Source organism: Eschscholzia californica, unplaced genomic scaffold, assembly GCF_041429995.1.
Source record: "Eschscholzia californica isolate CP2 unplaced genomic scaffold, dmEscCali1.0.p SCAF_3, whole genome shotgun sequence".
In the NCBI taxonomy this organism is placed as follows: Eukaryota; Viridiplantae; Streptophyta; class Magnoliopsida; order Ranunculales; family Papaveraceae; genus Eschscholzia; species Eschscholzia californica.
This window is the reverse complement of record NW_028238420.1, coordinates 6,595,647-6,616,232: the sequence shown is the minus strand read 5'-3', so window position 1 is coordinate 6,616,232 and position 20,586 is coordinate 6,595,647. Positions and strand designations below refer to the sequence as shown.

Sequence of the window (20,586 nt, the reverse complement as noted above, 5' to 3'; positions counted from 1 at the left end):
TATGTTATTAACACTAGAGACAATGTTCTAATTGATGTGTTTGTGTTGGTATAGTCACGAAAACATTTAAGGATTAAGATTTATGACTACAACACTGCAAAAACTGTTCACTAAAACATAATTGTGTCTGTGTGACGAAGAAAAATAAAGCGACACGTTAAATGAAAAAAGTGAATACTGACAGTGTTGGAATGATACAAATGTTGTTTATATTACAAAAAAATGTTTAAAACATTTGTAGTAGTGTTATCAACATAACCATAATAAATAAGCGAAATCTTCAACACTTGTACGGAATCGAAAATGTTAGAGAACCATAACATTGTATATCGACCAAGAGCTTCTCCAAAAGCTTTGAAACCACAAATTTTTTTATATCAAAAGCAGTAAATATCTTGCCCCAAGATTCAGAAACAAGCTTTTTGTCCTTCGTTAGAGAAGTATCAATTGCGTAATCCTTTTTCATAGATATAGAATCTGCAAGTGGAATCAACACAGAATTATATGCCTACGGGAAAAAAATATGCACAAGACATTTGTGTGAATGCACTCAACAACTTGTTAGATGGTTATAAATATGGGAAAATGTAAGAGACATAATATTGAAATTAAGCATTATGTTAAAAACACAAGATACAATGTTCTAATTAATGTATTTGTGTCAGTATAGCAACGAAAATATTTAAGAATTAATATTTATGTTTAAAACACGACAAAAAATATTCACGAAAACATGATTGTGTCTGTATAACGAAGAAAAATTGATGCAGGCGCATCCGGGTCGGGCCCGTAAACCCGCGAGCCTCTCGACCGTATAGCCTAGTCGGCTAGGTCATTAGTTTTAGGAAGAGTCCTAGTTTAGTAAGATTCATAATGAATCTAGGTTTAGGAAGTTGCATTATTTCAGTATTTCTATTATTTAGGAAAGTCCAGTTTGAGTCTAACTAGGAAAGTCTAATATCCTATAAAAGGAGGTCCAGTCTGTCTTTATTTCATATATTGAAGAGAAAACCCCCTTGAAGTTTAATAAAGTTTAGTTTATTTACAACCGTTCTTCATTTATTTACATCGTTATTCTTTTAATTCCGCTGCGACTACATCAAGTGGTATTCATAGCCATCAAAATTCTGGAATATTTTTTTCTCACAAAAAAAAAATACAATAAAATATCTATGGATACATCTCCTCTTGAATGTTGGAAATTTTTTCCACGTTTATGTTGGGATCCTATTCGTGATACAACTCAATTTTATGTTGATCGAAAAGATCAAGGAAAAATCAATACCGTTTCCAAAATCTCTCTATTCGACGGTCAATATCATATAGAGTTTTGGATTTAACAGATGGAGGATTGGTTCATCAATCAAGATATACATGTCGAAGATGAGGTTTTTGTCGTCGAACAACATATGTCCAAAAAAATTTATGAACAATTCAATGCAATGCAATGGAGACTCATTGACGAAGGGAAAAAATTCATTGATGATTGGACTACATTGAAAATTGTCTTCAAGTATGTTTTTCTTCCTTTGGATGAATATTTATCTTATCTAGAAACAAAGATTGAATCGAGAAGGCAGTACTCCGAAGTTGATTCTATCTCCGTGATCAATGACATTGAAGAAGAAGTTCTTGACAAGATGAACAAAATCCTCTCAATGACCGAGGAAGGAGAAAGAAGTAAATTTTCTTCATCAAACCTAACTTCTATTCGTGATGATAAGAAACCATGTTCGGACGAATTATTTGATGCATGTGCAATTTCGGGAGAAGACATCCTTGTTTCGAATCATAAAATTTTTCCTACACCATATTCAATGCAAAATTCGCCAAAATCATCACCACCTCCATACTCTAATTATACACCACAATCTTCTCCTTGTTCATACCAACCGTCACCACCACCACCAGTGTGTTATACACCATCTCCTTCATCTTATTATTATTCGGCACCATCCTCAGAACCACCACCACCGTATTCACCACTGTCTCCACCACCACCTCTGTACCCTCATTATACACCACCGCCGTATTCACCACCGTATTCATCACCTCTTATACAACCGTATTCACTGCCACCACCAACATAATCATCTTCTCTTTCATATTCACCACCACCGCCACCACAACCGACTTCTGCCGAAACGGTTCAATCGCTACTATCCGATTTAGCTAAGATTCAACATATGTGTGACGACCTCAGAACATTAATATGTCAACCATATTCCTCGTCAATTTTATCTTTCAATCATGAAGAAGAAAAAGAAGAATACGAAGAAGTTGAAGAAGTTGATCATGAAGAAGTTGAAGAAGGAGATTGTGAAAAAGATGATTCCAACTACAAAGAAATAATAGAAGAAGATGTTTCCATTGATACTAAAAAAGACGTTTACGTTGAACATAACAAAATTCTTTCGAATTTGGAGGAAGAAAAAGTTATCAGTGGCTCAGTTACTTTTCGGAATTCAAGCGACAACGTAATCAAGTCCCAAATATTACCCTTAGTCAACGCTTCCTTTCCCTTAGAAAATTATTATGCTAAGGCATACTTGGGTAAATCTCAGAAAGATGCTCCAAAGTATTGGCTTAATTTTTTGGCCAGTTCCACCATGTATACTTCCAAGGGAAGTAAATATGTCACCATAGAAGTTGGGCAAGGAAATTTGAGGCTAATTTATAACTACCATGAAGAAAAACGTACTCACTATATTAATAACAGAAGCTCGGTCACAACACCCCTAAAACAATCGTACAGTTTCTATTCTGGATTATCGTCTAAAGAAGGCATTCCTTCGCTCAGTGAAGACCATGATTTTTCTCTCGACGAAGAAATTTTTTTATTTTGTTTGGGATCCAAGAGCCTTCACAGTTTCACGAGCTCGATCTTCGGCTTCTTTTGTTTCTCCTTTTGGAAATATCTTTCAAGGGTCGGTTTTATGGGTTACGTTAATGGGTAATCTGTCAAATAGAGATTATCTTCAACAACCATCTTTTGTTATGATACAAGATCTACCAACACACATTGTTCCTGGTGAGAGGATAAAAACTTTTAGGCTTAAATATGATGGTTTTAATTTTTGTGTTGCTAGTAAGTGTCAATTATATCTTATAGATACAAGAAAGCCAATGGCTCCGGTATTGGGGTGGATTCATGCATGATAAACCAAATTCTATTGAAGTATTCAGATTGATGGGATTGATCATTCACGTCTCTAACATGTTCGATAAAGTATTTCTTAGAAATATCCATGCGATAGGTAATTTTTCTACAATACCTTCTACAAAAAGAATAGCTTCTGTCAAAAATATAAATTTTGGTACTACGTGGGCTCGGAATGTAACTAAATTTCCACGTGATTATTGAGTTCGGGTTTATAAAATTCACGAAGATGAACGTGGGAAGGTAGTTTTTGAGTATCATATCAACGCTACATGTTTCCAGATCGATATCTTAATCGAACTTGGTTATGCTTCTACTTTGGCTCTTGACGAGGAATCGTGGGAATTAGATACAATTACTCTTACTTCAGATTTGCTCGTATTACTTCTCACTTTCTTGAAGATTATTAAGTGGTTGAGTCTACCATGGGAAGATGGCGAAATGAACGTTGTTTATTCACTAGAACTAATTGTGCGAAACTCATTGCAATATGAGATTATGGTTGGTGATTTCTTGCAAATTGGTATCCTTCACATTGAATGGAAACATCGTTCGAAGTGGGAGTTACGGATCGCCATGACAGATTTCATCATTTGCGGTTGCACTAACTTGTTTTCTTCTTCGAAACGGTTCGGGATAAACCTTCTGGGGAAAGGGGAGCTTATGCAGGCGCATCCGGGCCGGGCCCGTAAACCCGCGAGCCTCTCGACCTATAGCCTAGTCGGCTAGGTCATTAGTTTTAGGAAGAGTCCTAGTTTAGTAAGATTCATAATGAATCTAGGTTTAGGAAGTTGCATTATTTCAGTATTTCTATTATTTAGGAAAGTCCAGTTTGAGTCTAACTAGGAAAGTCTAATATCCTATAAAAGGAGGTCTGGTCTGTCTTTATTTCATATATTGAAGAGATTCCCCCTTGAAGTTTAATAAAGTTTAGTTTATTTACAGTTATTTACCGTTCTTCGTTTATTTACATCGTTCTTCTTTTAATTCCGCTGCGACTACATCAAAAATTCACAAGAATCAACACAATATTATATGCCTACGGGAAAGACAAAATGCACAAGACATTTCTGAGAATGCACATGACAATTTGTTAAATGCTTATAAATGTCGAAAAACGTAAAAGACGAAATATTTAAAATTAAGCATTATGTAAATAACACTATAGGAAATGTCAAAAAATGTTTACAAGTACTTAAAACATACGTAAAAGTGTTTAAAACTCCAATCGATTTCTGGAAGACACAAAATCTGATTTATGATGGTAACGTCTATAAAAAAAAAAGTAAAGCATTTTGAGTTTGCTCGGTGCATTAACATCGTATTAACAACATATTTTAAAATGCTTTACTCACCAGCCAATTTTTCTGTTACAAACCAACATACGCAAAAAAAGTAATTCTAGAGAAACCGAAAAATATATCTGAAATTATACTTTTTGATTTCTTAGAAAAAAGAAATTGTATGTAAAGTTTTTTCACAGTATTGGTTTTGAAATTATATAGTTTAGAAGTAAAATCAAGAAACTTCATAAGAAGATTGAACCTTATAAGATAAAGAAACACCAAGAATAACCTCACCAATGGAGCTTCAAATAACTAGATCTAAAATTTATATATTTATCGCTCTAGAACACTATGAAAACACCCTAAAACCAGATTTGAAGCTTCTTTCAGCCTCCATTAAAGAAGATAGATGATGATTATTGAAGATAAAAGATATAAGATACATTGAAAAAAGTGGAAGAGAGAAGATGAAGACGTACCTTCAAGGAGAAGCAGATCCGACAAGATTTTCCGACGGGGTGCAATGCCCGATCATCAAGTTTGGAGAGAAAAAAAGGGTTTTTCGTTATGACAATAGGGAGTTTTTGGTTGAGAAAAAAATCTGTTTTAGAGAGAGAAAAAATGAGATGAAACTAAAAAACCAAAATATTACTCTCGTATTTTAGAGAAAGAAAGTGAGGGAGAAATGACTCCCCTTAGAAAGAGAGTTAATACAAGAGGGAAAGATAAATGATTATATATATGGAAGAGTAGAGGTGGAAATATGAAAATATGATATGCCCTACAGATGGAAAAAGGTGCTTCGAGATCCATATTTGGACTTGATGTAGAGGGTTTTCAAAATTTTGGGTTTTTTTTAATATTATTCTGAGCTGGACTTTTTGAGTTTTTAATAAAAAAATTCGAAAAATAAGGCACAAATACCTTGAATAGTGAATGAGACATTTGGGTTGTCACATTATTACTGATATCTCCCTTATTATATCACAATACTAATAAGTTCTAGTACAAGTTCAGTATTTTGTGTCACTTTGTTGATTTGAAGCTCACATTTGTCACATAGAAAAAGATACCCTCCTTTCACTATAGCTATAAGAGATCAATCACTAACTCCTCTTAGATTGCTTTATCTTTCAACTTGGATCATTTTATGTTTCTCTTTTTCTCTATATGTTCCTTTATTTCTCTCTATACTTATGATGATAATGAAGAGTTCCCTGTGGGGGACCTTTTAGGTCCAATTGAGATCGATATGACTATCTTTCCATCCCAATCTTCTTGTCTCTCCTTGTATTATTAAAACCTTTAATGTGGACTCATGAAGTAAAGGTTCCATACGTTATAACCAACTCAAGATGAACCTAAATTTCCCTTTAAGGTAAACTACGCACCCTCTAACTCGAACACAAGACTTCGGATGCAAGTTTAGAGGGGTACACAATTACTGGAGTACATGTCCATGTATTCATTCATTAATTGAAATAGTTGCTCCAATAAGAAAACCTTCCTTTTTCTTTTCTTAAAGGGAAATAGAGTGTGCATGTTATTCATAATGTTTATATGCATATCATAGAGGGAGACCTCAAATTTAACATCTATATGAGGGCACTTGGGGTTTGGGCCTTGTCCCAAAGGCCTAAGGTATTGCATATCTCCTCCGAGAAACTTGAGGGAGACCTCAAATCTAAGATCTATCTGAAGGTACTTGGGCCTTGCCCCAAAGGTATTGCATTTCCTCCCAAAAACTTGAGGGAGACCTCAAATTTAAGATCTATATGAGGGTACTTGGGCCTTTCCCCAGAGGTATTGCATCTACTCTGAAAAACTTGAGTTAATATGTTCGATACTCAGTAGAGGTGGAAATCTATAAAATAATACCAAAGATATAAATAATGCCCTATAAATTAATTTGTATGGACATGAGGGTGAATGTCAGTTATGGACATATTTCGTCCTGCATCTAGGCCATATGATGTATGATTTTCTATTGAACTCATTTAATCATATTATTTCAAAAAAAAAACTTTGTCCAGAAGAAAATAATCGACATTCCCCCTGCTTGAGGTTGTATAGGGACGTACTATTTTTGTTCTTTAAAGCCGGGGTGAACATTTGATTTAGGTAATGTACTATGGAATGTCGTAAAATAGACTACGGAGAGCATATAGGTGTTGCTTTGCCTGGTACATTATAAATATTTTCGAATAATTGTTTTAGCATGAACTATGTATCATTCCTTTGTTTCTTCAAAGTTTTTCCTCTCTCAAAATCTTTCTTGCTTGCTTCTTCTTTGCCTTCTTATCTTCATAATCACTAAAGGTGGTGAAGTTGCAGATGCTTGTAACCGGGTCAGTGCCCTAAAGAACCAAATGTATTGAGGTTGGACAAATGAAAGTGGCGGTGCCTATAGAACTTCTTTGAACATTGGGATATTGGTACTATTAGCAGGTTCTCTATTGCAGCTTGATTTTTCGCACCTCACATTGTCTCTACTGACTACCACCACCACCACCACTACCACCACGACCGTCTTCTCTCTCTCTACTATTCTCTCTGCACAATAGAGTGGTAGATATATATAGAGATACAGAGACCTATGGGCAGACCCACTGAAAGACCATCCCGGCTAGAATTTGGGTCTTTTCCATTTTACACATCTAAACCAAGTATGGGCAGACCCATTAAGAGTGGGTCTCTTCCATTGGATGTCTATATATATATACTTGTCCACCTCTTTTATTTAACATTAGTGTCATGGATAAGTTTTTTTTGTTCAAATGTTAGGGTTAAGACTTAGCAACTTGGATCATTCTTTTATGAAGCTTCTATATCTTTTTCTTTTAGGAGTAATTTTCTCTTAGCCCCCAAAATGGCCAACTTCTCACTTTGGTTCTCCAAATTATCCAACATGTCAATTTGGTCCTCTAGTTAACAATTTTGTTAGTAATAAAGTCAACTCTATGTTCACTTAATTTCCAACTGTCCTTCAACTTGTTTGTTAATTTTTCTCCCTCCACTCCGCTATTTTTTCTTTTCTTCCTCCTCTCGTCATTAGGGCCTCCCTCAAAATACTAGTCTTACTAGAAGGTCCAATGAGGGAAACACTTGCTATCATTTCTCAGATTTCAAGCTCATCCTCTTCACGTATGTGGGAAGGAGTTTATATTTGTATTTGTTCCGAGGCGCCCCTCTTCATAAATCTTGAAAGGGAGGCTGCAAGAAAGGGTTTCCTCTTGGAGATTTTAACATTCTTTTTCTTTTACTAATGTTTATTTGCTACGCGGTCGTCCCGACTCCCAAGGATGTATATATATTCTGTATTCTTTTAATATTTCATGTGTCCACACTATTTGTCCCTTTACTAAATGGTTTCAAATTCAAGTTGTACACAAAATTTAAATTGTATAGAGACCGATCCAACTATAAAACTAAAACAAAATAGCTCGAATGGACGGATGAGATGAAGATAATGAAAACAAAATATGTAAAACAACTTAATTGAGCATTTCTTTCAAATTGTAAAACAATGAGCTCATCTCTTATTACACAAGTCATATGGCTTGATTTTATTTTATTCGCTAAAGCGGGGGTATGCTCTGCTCATTTCTAAAGTAGTTTTCTGGATCAACCTGTCTCTTAACCAAAGCCAATCTTCTGAAATTACTCTTAAAATACTTTTTCCCCCAAAGGCTAGCTTGCAGATAGGTTGTGTTAGCAGCTTCATTCTTACCCAAATCAATATCTCTGTAGTTGACATAAGCAGCTCTTGGTGAACTTGATACATATGGAGTCATGTACTTGTAAAGACTATTCATCCACTTTATATGCTTTTTTGATGCTTCTGAACCTCCCTCTTTCCACTTCACAATGTACTGGACCAAGTTTCCTTTTCTATGTGGAAATGCAATTTTGGCCTCTGAAATCTGTCCCATCTTTGCACCCGAAGGATCGATGATCACATACACTTCATTTTCCTTTAGCATTCTTTTCCAAAGTCCTCTCCATCCAGCTTTAGGGATGGGTTTCTCAATATAATCGGATTTTGCTTTGGAGAAATTTGGATCTGAGTTAGTTCTGTTGAGTAGAATCTCCAAAGGTTGATCCATTTGGTAAGTGGTGAAGTACACGATAGACTGAATCCAACTCATTTCAGTGCAGTCTGCCGCCGTTAAACCCAACTCAGGGAAGCTTTTCTCCATCAACTTGAGAAGGTCTTGAGTACTTCCAAGATACATAGAGTTGAATGAAGCTGCCACTGTTTTCTTCCCTGTTTTTTTATCAGAAACAATTTGACTGACAACTCTTATGAATAGATCCTCATGAAGCTGACTCGAGATCGCTTGCCATTTTTGAACAAGTTTTGTTGCTCCTTGGCCTAAAGTTCGGCGCGGTGAAAATACGGTCACTTTCGGGGGAACTGAAACCAACTTGATTTTCCATGAGAGTATGACTCCAAAACTTGCACCACCACCCCCTCTGATGGCCCAAAACAGATTTTCTCCCATTAATTTTCGATTTAAGGTTCTGCCATTAATGTTAATCAAGGTAGCATCAAGAATATTATCAGCAGAAACACCATATTTTCTCAGCAAAGTTCCAACCCCACCACCACTGAATTGACCACCAACACCAACTGTAGCACAAGTCCCTGCAGGGAACCCAAGTGTTCTACTCTTCTCAGCAATTCTATAGTAAAGCTCGCCGATAGTAGCCCCAGCTTGGACCCATGCACTTCCATCTTTAACATCAACTGTGATTGACCGAAAATGTGCAAGATCAACGATAACGAACGGGAAAGTTGAGATTGAAGAGAGTCCTTCATAGTCATGCCCTCCACTTCTTACTCTGATTTGTAAGTTATTTTTCCTACTACAAACCACAGTTCCTCTAATCTCTGATTCACTGAATGGAGTAACAATGATTTGAGGTTTGGGTGTTGTTGTGGATTGGAATCTGAGAGTTTTAAGGTAAGAACTCAAATGAGATGAATATGAAGATTTATTTGGGGTGTGGATTTTGGTTCTTGAGGTATTAAAGGTTGGAGAGTTGGTATACATGCACTCAAGAAAGTTGTTGTTTTGGATTGATTTTGAACAAGTAGTAGTAATCCATGAAGCTGAAAGGAGGAACAAAGTGAGTAATAGGAGGCAGTTTGAAGAACTAGATGAACTCATTTTTGCTTTCTTGTGTTTTTGAATTTTAGGCTTCTTGGTTATTGAGGTATTATCAGTTGGAGTTTTGCCATCTTCAAATAAACTACAGTATAATTTATGTCAATAGTACAGTGCATTAATAATATTGGATCCAAGTAAACTATTTTATTTAGATTTGATTTACACATTTAGTCAAACAATAATTTAATAAAATAAGTTAAAAATTAAATCAAGATTCATTTTTTTTGGTTGAAACAAATCAAAGATCTTCCACGTGGAGAATGAATTTAAAGAATACCTCTCTCATTTTCCTCTCTAACTACATCTCTCATGCCAATAAATTTTTCAGGATGCTCATGGATACTTTCCAAATACAAATGTATGATATCAACTAAATATAGATTTCTTCAACAAAAAAACTAAATAGAGATTTAATTTATTCGATAAATATTTTGTTTTCATTTTCAACTCATTGTATGTATTCTTTTTGCAATTTTAATATTCGTCCATCACACAAATTAAATTTGTCGTATAATTATTGTAATAATGCTGTATCAATAAAATCTTTTGTTGTCATGGTGGTAATCGACATTATATGACTTCAGATAAAAAACTTGGAGTTGATCGTCCATCTCGATAGATTAATCAAGCACTTATAACATATACGAGTATTAGTGTTTAGGGCAATAGATAATTAATGGCATGCTTATCATAGAAGGTAGGTTTTTTTGTTGTTGTTGAAAATGGTGGGAGGAGGCTTAGGAACATAACTATGTTTGACCTAAGGTGTGTCATATTTGTTTGGTATAAATAATTTAGGTTGATGTTTTGAGAATAAAGAAATTTTTTGAGATACTAATTTTTGGGAGAAATAAACAATCTTTGAAATATTTTGTTTCCTCCAAATATCACCAACTCTTAATGTCCTTTCAGTTTCTTCTTCCTCCATCTTCCGTCCCACCTCCAACATTAACCTCGTCGACCTCCAATATCAATTCCGACGACTTCCACCAAAAACCATTTGTTATTTGTTCCATTTTAAGCTTCATCTACTTAAAAACATAGAGTTCTCTATATATTACTGGTGGAGGTAAAACCACATAAAAATCCTGTTGGGTTTTCCTCGTGGTAGGAAACTTAGTTGGGTTTGGTTTAATAATTCGAATCCGGGCCAAAGTTGGTTTTCTTTGGGTCAGCGAAATTAGGGTTAATGGGGAGTCTATAAATACTACCCTTAATCTAATTTAGAAAAAGATATCACAATTAGAAATAGACAAGAGAAGAGAAAAGAGAGGAGAGAGAAAGAGGTCTGTCGAGACGAGGTCTGCATTAGGGATTGAGTATTTTCAACACGTACAGTCGTTGGTGTTCAGGAAATCCGACTCCGAGATCTTCTCCGATTGAGCTAAACTTTTTCAGAGGTATTCCTGACTTATTTATCTAGTGTTTGGACGACGAGATTGGTAATTGCTGGCCAGAATCCTAGTGAATTTAGGGTCGTTTTGGGGACTGCATATTTTTGGGTTGCTTTACTCTTGCTTGTGAGGCTTTCTTCGTGTTTGAGGTTGATTCTTTTAGAGTGTGAGTCTCGGGGGTTGTTCTATTGAACAAGGAGGATGTAGTTTGTAACTCAATTGCTTATTATAGTGAATTTAGATTGGACTACTTGTCCGGTGATTTTTCACTTCTCATATTGAGTAGGTTTTCCGCGTTAAAATCATTGCCTTATTTGCGTTATGTTCTTCCTTATTTCTACCGCTATTCTACATATTTTTCTCACAACTAACACAAGTGTGCGAAACCTTATATTTCTCGGGTTGAGCGTCCGTTTTCCCCAACAAACCCTAATACTGAAATAGATTTAGCTAGAACATGAAGAACTTCTTGCTCAAAATACAAAAGAGTTAGACAGTGAAGATAAGGAAAATGGGTTGAGATTAGAGATCTTATTTGGTGTGTTAGGGAATTGTTGGGTACTCTAAACTACAGAAGAATCTTCAAAAGCTCACGAGAAGGCACCAATGAAGCAAAAATTGGAGAGAGAAATCATTAGTTCCAGTGAGAAGAACAACAAGAATGAAAAATATAATCAGACAAATTCTTCATCTGTTTCTTCAACTGGATCTACTACCCGTTTCTTTCTTTTCGAGGAATCTGAGAGCCTCTTATCTAAAGAACAAAAAAACACAACCAAATAAGTAAACGAATGAATCCAAATTGTAGGTAAAAGATAAGACCACTAGAGAGAGAAAGAGAGAAAAACATGACCAAAGCAAATTCCGGTTCTAGATGGACCGGAACTATGAGAGAATAGAGAAAGACAAGAAGAGGGATTGGGAGAGAGAGAAAGATCGACCGACTACCTTCTGTCGGTGACATGAGAAAGAATCAGTTTGGAATATTTTTTTTATTCTCCCACCCATATAAGTTTTGTACCTCAGAAACTTTTTTCCCCAAAAAATCGAAGTTCATAAATAAGAGGAGTCTTTGTCTTTAGGTTTGTTTTCTCATTGGGCCCCAAAAGTGTGAGAACCTTTCATCATACCTCTCTGAGCTTGCATAAATGCTGAAATGACCTTCTTTTGTGTTTTTTTATTTTATCGCTGTTAAGATGACATTCCGTGTGTAGTAAAACACCGGTATTAAGAATATGTCACAAGAACGGTTACGACCATAACTATATTAGTCAAAATTAATGTTTATTGATTGATTTACTTACATTCATCTCTCTCTATTTATATTAGAATTCATAAAGAGAGAGAGAGATAGAGAGAGACAAAAGAAGCTAGTTACATCTTTAACAACTAAAATAGATGAACTAACTAATCAACACATGTGAGGCTTACACACATATGTGTGAGTCCCCTTAGTAGATAACCATCAGAGAAGCCTGACACGAAGCTCAGCACCGGCAACCTACAATGAAGTAGTTAATTCTGTTAAGAGGACTTCCATCTATTCTTCTTCAATTTTGTTCTTCTTTTTCACAACCTCTCTCAAACACATGTTTCGAATGGAGAAAGTGCGTGAGTTTGTCTCGAATGAACTCTAAAGTGGAGAAGAGAACTCCTTTGGTGAAGATATTAACAAAATTCTCATCAGAAGATACAAATTGCAACTGAAGTGTATGCTTAGTTACCAAATCTGCGTGAAAATGAAAATTGATCTCAACATGTTTCGTTCTAACGTGAAGTAGTGGATTTGATGCCAAATATTTAGCTTGTATGTTGTCACAAAAGAGAGTTATGGGAAACCTAAGGTGAACATGGAGTTCCTTCAATAAGTATGATATCTATAACAACTCCGATGTGGCTAGGGACAGGGGCTGTACTCAGTTTCAGCAGAAGACCTTACCACAATGTTTTGTTTCTTGTAAGACCAGCGAACTAGAGTAGAACCAAGGAAAATACAGTAGCCACCTGTAGATCTTCTAGAGCTTCCCCAATCAGAATCTGAAAAACAGATAGAGGAGAAAGATCACCTGAAAAAATTGTGATTCCAACACCTATAGTACCCTTCAAGTATGTAAGCACTTTCTTCAGCGGGACAAGGTGAGATGATCTAAGCTGATGTATAAACTGAGCCAAATAATTGACATCATATGTAATGTCTGACCTAGTCATATTAACATATTGAAGACCTCTAATGGGCCTATGTCAAACCTATTCTAAAACTTAGAACTAACCTGATATTTTTTTTAAATGGTTGGAGATTTGATTTTGAAATACTTAAAACAAACAAAAAAGGTAAATATTAACGATACAAGAAAACTTGGGGGAGAAAGACCAGGGTTTTAGAATACACCCATGGAACAACTCTAAAGATGACATTTAACAAATTAATCAAAAATTTCTTTTCTATTACTCAGCCTGTAGGATATGAACTATCTAAAGTTCGGAAAATTTCTTCGTCAAAACATCGTAAATATCTATTCACCATTGTTGTTAAATATAAACCAATCAAATATTACTCATTAACTAATAAAAATAGATCATCAAAGATTTCAATCTAAGCATGATATATCAAATCTTGCAGCATGAGTAATGAAGAATTAATGTAAGGGTTATTTCCCAAAAGGACCTTACTTTGTGACCAGCTTCCCGCGTAGCCCATAATTTATCAAAAATATCCAGATAACCCCCTTTTCCATTACCGTTAAATGCCCGTCAACTCTCTTTCCTCCATCTCATCACCTCTCTCTACCACTTCACCTCTCTCTGCCACGTCACCCCTCTCGCCACCTTATCATCTTCTCTAATAAGGTCGTCGACCAGTCAAAATTTCCGGCTACTTTCAATACTTAATTTTTTTACTCTCTCCCTCTTTCCCCACCTCACCTCTCTCTTCTCCAGAGAAGGCCGCTGGCGGGACAAATTTTCAGCCGACGACCTTCAAACATAAAATAAATAAAAAATTCATTCATCTTTCTCTCGAAACAGTCTGCCAAAGGAAAGCCCTTCGCTTGAGGTCTGTTGAACCAGACCTCTTCGACGAAGGGGTTTCCCGGGTGTTTAGAGAGAGAGAAGGAGGAGATAAATTTTTTTTATGTTTGAAGGTCACCGGAGAAGAGAGAGTAAGGTGGGGAGAGAGAGAGAGAGAGGGAAAAAAATAGGTATGAAGGTCGCCGGAGATTTTGACCGGGCGACGACCTTATCAGAGAAGATGATGAGGTACCGAGAGAGATGATGTGGTAGAGAGAGGTGATGAGATGGAGGAGAGAGAGTTAGCAGATATTTAACGGTAACAGACAAAATGGGCCATCTGGGTATTTTCTATGAAGTAGGGGGCTACGCGGGAAGCTGGTCACAAAGTAGGGGGTCTTTTGGGAAATAATCCTTAATTTAACAACAACTATCCAGTGTGAATAATAAAATGAGGTGCGATTAAATATTTGATTAATTCATGAACATATCTCTAAAAGTATCGACAATATAAAAGTAATCATAAAGAGTTCATTCCAAAATCAAGATAACAAAAAGAATGAAGGAAGAGATCACCCAATGAGTAGAGCCCCCTTGATGATGAACATTGATGGTGTTAGTAGCAACTCTCTCTGTTTCTTTTTTTTTTCTCTCTATAGTTTTCTTACTTGTTATCTCTTTCTCTCTCTTCACCCTCTCTCACAAAGAAATGAAGAACTATCTGAAATTTCTTTTCCATTGCATTTCTGTCCCCTAATCGATCTCCTAAAAGATGTTATGTTTTTGCGATAGTTTAGCCCCTGCTCCAGCTCCCTTTCTCTCTACAATAATTCTTTCAAGACCAGAGAGGAGGAACCAAGCCAAATCAAATCCATTGGAGTTCTGTGTTTGGTAGAAGCTAAGATATCCTGTTTTAGAGAAGATGATGAGTATATATAGAGAAGAGAAACAATATCAATCTCTTTTTAAAACTTTCTACGAGAATGAGAGTCGACCAACCCCTTGAAGGATATGTTTTTTGACCAAAGATGCAACGCGAGTAATTTTTCGGATAGGACAATGGATGAAGAACATCATCAAGTCCTGATTATTTAGGGGTCGTAGTGTTTAGCTAGAAATGAACTACGATCGTCGAATCACGAAGCGATTCGCGACTAACTTCGTCCGGGTCCTACAACGGGTTACACCAAAGATTGTCAACTTGATCGGAAGATATGACTAGAGGGATGAGACATATATGAATGGGTAAGACCCATAGATATGGCCAAAAGGCCTATAAGAAGTTTATGCAAAGATAGTACAAAAGGCCCAAAGAAGGGGAATTTGGCTCGGGGTACCAAAAGGAAAATTTGGGCCCAAAAGAGGACCAACCATGCTTGTCCGTGTGCGTCTATAGGGGCTGGCCAGATCTTCCCAAGAGGGACATGATGTGGTTGTCCAAGAGAAAGGGAATGAGAAAACATCAACTAGTTGTTATATTTGACTATTCCCTAAATCTTATTCAAAAGGGCCTTTTAGAAAACCTAATTAGGGTTGTTATCTAACTTAGGGTTCTATATAATGCCTCTTGATACTTGAATAAGGTGTGCGACTTAGGAACCTTTCTAGCTCTACAACATCAAGTAGAGAAAGAAAGATAATTCCCAATATACTATCTATCTAGTCAAAGAAGAAGTTTTCTTCAATCTAACCATTATTGGAGTTCTAGCTAACAACAAGGTGGGAGATCAAGATGATTGCTCCGTGTCCCGAGTAGAGGAGCTAAAATTGGATTTCTTGATCTTCTCAAAAGTGATTGGAAAAGTTTGAGGGAAAACTAGCGATTAAAGTAATCTTGAAACTAGTTAACTTAATTATAATCATTAGCTTATGCATGAGATCCTGGGGATACTAGTGTTAGACTTTAGATGTCTGAGATTCCGCTACCAACTCTACGGTACTCCATATCCCAACACCTCTGTTCCTTGAGAAGAAGAACAAGACCAGGTTCAATCCTCTCTTTATTAAAAATCTCACTCTAATCTCTCTCTACTCCATTTAATTCTCTGAAAAAATATTTCTTTCGATCTCTCTGATTCTCTAGTCGATCTCCCCAATATTTCCTCTTCCATGTTTTCCTTTTAGCCAAAATATTCAACTCTCTCTAGAAATATACTCTAGCCCTCTCTTTCCATTTATGTAAATCTCCAGCTCTCCTCTATTCCCAACTTTTAGTCGAGAAGATCAAGAGGAAATATACTACTCTCTCTATGTTATGTGTTTTACAAAAATAAAAAACTTCCCATTTCACGTTAGGATGACAGAGAGGAAGAGAGAATCATCGTGGGTTATCTGCTAAGAAGATAGTATGCTTCACGTGACGCCGAAAGAATTTTGTCGCGCCTCCATGATGCGGTTCACGTGCGCTCCGTTATTATTGTCTGTTAGATCAGTTGCGGACTACGATAGTATATTCTTTCGAGTATTACTGGAGCAGAAGCTGAGCAGAATCCCGAATTGGTCCTGATTTTACCCAACGGTGTACGACGAGCTAATCTATACCGTCAAATCTTGTCCCCACCTGTGCACCACTTGTCTACTAACTGACTTGGTCAATTGATTTTGATCCTAACTTTGACTTTCTCTAGTTTGCTCATCCGGATACCGGTTTCAACTTATGTTTTCGTTGTCGGGTTCGTCTTCGACTTTACTTTTTATCCGTATCAAAATTTGTCAGAACTACCAGAATCTCCAAATGACCAAAATACCTTTTTGTTTGTCTTTCTCTCGTTTTTATGTGTTTCCGCGCTCAATTCCTTAGAGGACATCTGAGTAAGAGAAACTAACAATTCATAGAAATAACATCTCGAATAGACTAACATGCTAAAGTTAAAAGAATCAGATGGGACATTTTCATTTCTGATCAACCTCCAACTAGACTCCTATAAAACAATGGATTGTCAATATGAACCCCATCCAATTTGGACACCTCTAACCATGGGAGACAGGTACAAAACTTGGTTTGCAATCAAGGAACTCAACTTTATTTAACAACTCCGTTATATTCTTTGACTGAGTTAGCAATAGGGAGGAAGAGCAGTGTTGTATTTCTATACCCAAGAAGTAATCACGAGTCCCTAGTTGTTTCATAGCAAATTCCCTTCCAAGATCAGTGACCAATTTTTTCATCAAAGACACACTTGATCCAGTAAGGATATTTCATCTACATAAAGGAGGAAGATTAAGAGATGGCCATCTTTATGATAAACAAACATGGAGGTGTCTAAAGAGCTTACAGGAAAACCCCATTGTAGAAGATAAAGAGCTATCCTTGTAAACCATGCTTTTGGGGTCTGCTTGAGCCTATGTAGAGATTTGTGCAAGTGACATACCACATCTGGATGTTGAGGGTCTTCAAAACCAAGAGGTTGTTTCATATAAACATCCTCAGTCATATCTCCATGTAGAAAAACATTAGACACCTAAAACTGATGAATGAGCTATTGATGTGTAACTGCAAGTGTAAGGGCCACTGTTATTGTCTGAATTTTGATAACAAGACTAAAAGTTTCTTGGTAATTGTATGGGCCAAAATACGTCACCAAGAACGCCCCCAAAATCCACAATTAATGGGCTTACACGGTGACCAAGCCCATAAATTAATAACTAATGGGCCCGACCCATTAAGCTTCGGGTACCCCAAAGCAACGTCAAAATACGCAAGCGTGTCCAGCCCTGGACAAAAAGGTCCGCCCTCACCTCCTCAGCAGACTTTCCTTCGTATATCTATTGGGAGACGTTATAGTCCTTGAAGATATCGAATATATCCGTTAAGGGGCTACAATATCTGTATTAATGGTGACAACTCTATGCGTTAACATGTTGAAGACGACAGCTCACGCCAGGTGACGGTCGACCACCAACACTATAAAAGGACCGAGAGGAAGATCATACAAGGCATCCAATTCCCGACTTAAACACTCAATCATCAGAGAATCAACGAATATACCCCACTACTTTCTCTCTCATAGAGTCTTGCTCTTTGTTAGAGTCTCGCTTCATCATATAGTCCTGTTCCCTTCCTCTCACCTAAGTATCACCACGGTCTTATATTCAGGTCCAGGACCTTAACGAGTACGGTTCACGGAGAATACAAAGCCTTCTCAAGTACCAGATCTTACCAAGTACAGGGTCTTGTGGAAGCACGCACCTATTTTCTCTCCCCTGACAACCACTTTACCAAGGGTCTGCCTACTTTATCAAGGGTTCGTTTTCTTCAAGGGTTCGCCTACTTTAAGAGGTCAGGACCTTCTTACATCACCCACGTGATTATCTACAAAGATTTACTCACTTTATCTCTCTAGAGGTCAGACATTCCTTTCCACAACACCCACGTGATTATACACAAGGTCAGGACCCTAAAGATTCCCATTTATTTACGGTACATACCCGTGAACAAGCAAATCTCTCCAGGGTTGTCTCATACACGAGGCAGACTTCACAATCTTTCTCCAAACAAGTCAGTCAATCCGTAGAGAGCGAGCTACGACCACTCCACCAGTCGTGCTTAAACTCCGACCATTATCCAACCAATGGTAACATTCCAAGGGTAATATCCACGTATTTATTACTTCTCTTGCAAGCTTACTGACTTGACCGTCAGAGCCCCCTTAGACCGACACCATCCCGGTGTCCTTGAGACCTCATGGTCACGTGTGTTGTTGTCTCTTTTGTCACAGGTTAAGCCCAAAGACATCGTCGGTGCCCGCAAAAATATTAACAAGTGAAGGTTCGACTATCGGTTAACGATCCGGTCTCCGCTGACTTCTTGACCCGCGATTTCTTACCGTCACAGTTTGCCGCTAGAAGGAGGGGTTGAACCTCTGGAGCCTCCTTAGGCCGACACCCTCCCGGTGTCCTTGAGACCTCACGGTCACGTGTGTTGTTGTCTCTTTTGTCACAGGTTAAGCCCAAAGACGTGGTCGATGCCCGCAAAAATATTAGCAGGTGAAGGTCCGACTTCCGGTCAACGACCCGGTCTCCGCTGACTTCTTGACCTGCGATTTCTTACCCTCACAGTTTGGCGCTAGAAGGAGGGGCCCCACAACTAGTTACTGAGTTTATCCCGATGGCACAAGAGATGACTAACACTCCACTCGGCGTATCATCCTAACTTGCAATGCTAACAACTCAAATGCAAGAGAACACGCAACGATACAGAGCTTTGGAAGAGGATAACATCTTGGTCAGAGCCAAGAATCAATTATTGCAGGAAAAAATCACGGAGTTGTCTGTAACCGTACCACTTTGAAGACTAGTTGCTCCTAGACAGACAAAGTTGAATCCCGAAGAGCGAGCTTGAAGAACTAACGAAGCACGGGACATGCCTAACTAGCCTATCCTTCGTTCGACAACCCCGGAACAGTCAACCAGGACAGAAGCAGGCGGCACCTCCAGCCGACCAGTCACTCAAGCAGACGTGGATGACAACCAACACCCAACAACACAGACCACAACTGCTCCTCACTCCTTTGTTCTTCCTCATTTACTTACTGTACTTATATTACAGACTAATGGGACCTACATCCCTACACACTCATACTCTTCTAGAGATAATTCCCTAGAGCAGAGCTTAGCAAAAGGGCTAAGCAGTTCCCAATGGAGCAAAAATCTCGACTAAGCAGTTCTGATGGCAGTCCATTGGGCGATCCCTCCCCATATTGCTGCCCATTGGTCGTTTACTTTATTTAACAGTAACTCAACCAGACATCTGCTATGCAGTTAACAATTTAAGTCAGTTTCTACAATCTCCAATGGACGTCCATCTACATGCGGCTCATCGCATTCTTCGTTATCTTAAGGGCTCCATCAGAAAAGGCCTCTTCTTTTCCGCTTCCAATTTTTTTCTGATATCCGGTTACTGTGATTCGGACCGGGGCAGGTTGTCCTTCCACCCACCGTTCTACTACGGGTTATTTTACTATGTTGAGATCTAGCCCCTCATCTTGGAAATCCAAAAAGCAACATACTGTTGCTCGCTCTTCCGCTGAGGTCGAGTACAGGGCTTTGGCCACTTTGACTTATGAGCTTCAATGGCTCAAGTTTTTTTTACATGATTTCGGGATTTCACATCTTGATCCAATGCCTGTGCATTGTGACAATAAGGTAGCTTTGCATATTGCTGATAATCCGATATTTCACGAACGTACCAAACATATCGAGATTGACTGTCACTTAGTTCGTGAGAAAATCAAATCAAATCTTATTCTTCCTCAATACACGCCGACTTCTGATCAACTCGCAGACATACTTACGAAGCCGCTTGGAGCTGAACCATTATAGAAAATAGTCGCAAGTTGGGCCTCATTACCATTCGTGCTCCAACTTAAGGGGGAGTATTATGGGTAGTCATATGGGCTACCTGACCCGGATGGATTTCCTCGATCCAGTCGGTTAAGCATTAGGTTTTTAGGATAGTTATTAGATAACTATCACATGTATTTTGTATATATATCCTAGTTTGTATAGCTTTAGGATTTCTACTTTGTGTATAAATACATGTAAAGTGATGTTTAATCTAATACAAG

At 37.6% G+C, this 20,586-nt stretch overlaps 1 pseudogene across 1 annotated transcript; it reads right to left on the bottom strand.

Annotated features, from left to right (window-relative positions):
- Positions 1 to 7,913: 7,913 nt before the first annotated feature.
- On the bottom strand, positions 7,914 to 9,647 carry LOC147548028 (tetrahydroberberine oxidase pseudogene; annotated as a pseudogene). Its single transcript, XR_015238581.1, has one exon. The product of XR_015238581.1 is annotated as a tetrahydroberberine oxidase pseudogene (transcript).
- Positions 9,648 to 20,586: the final 10,939 nt, after the last annotated feature.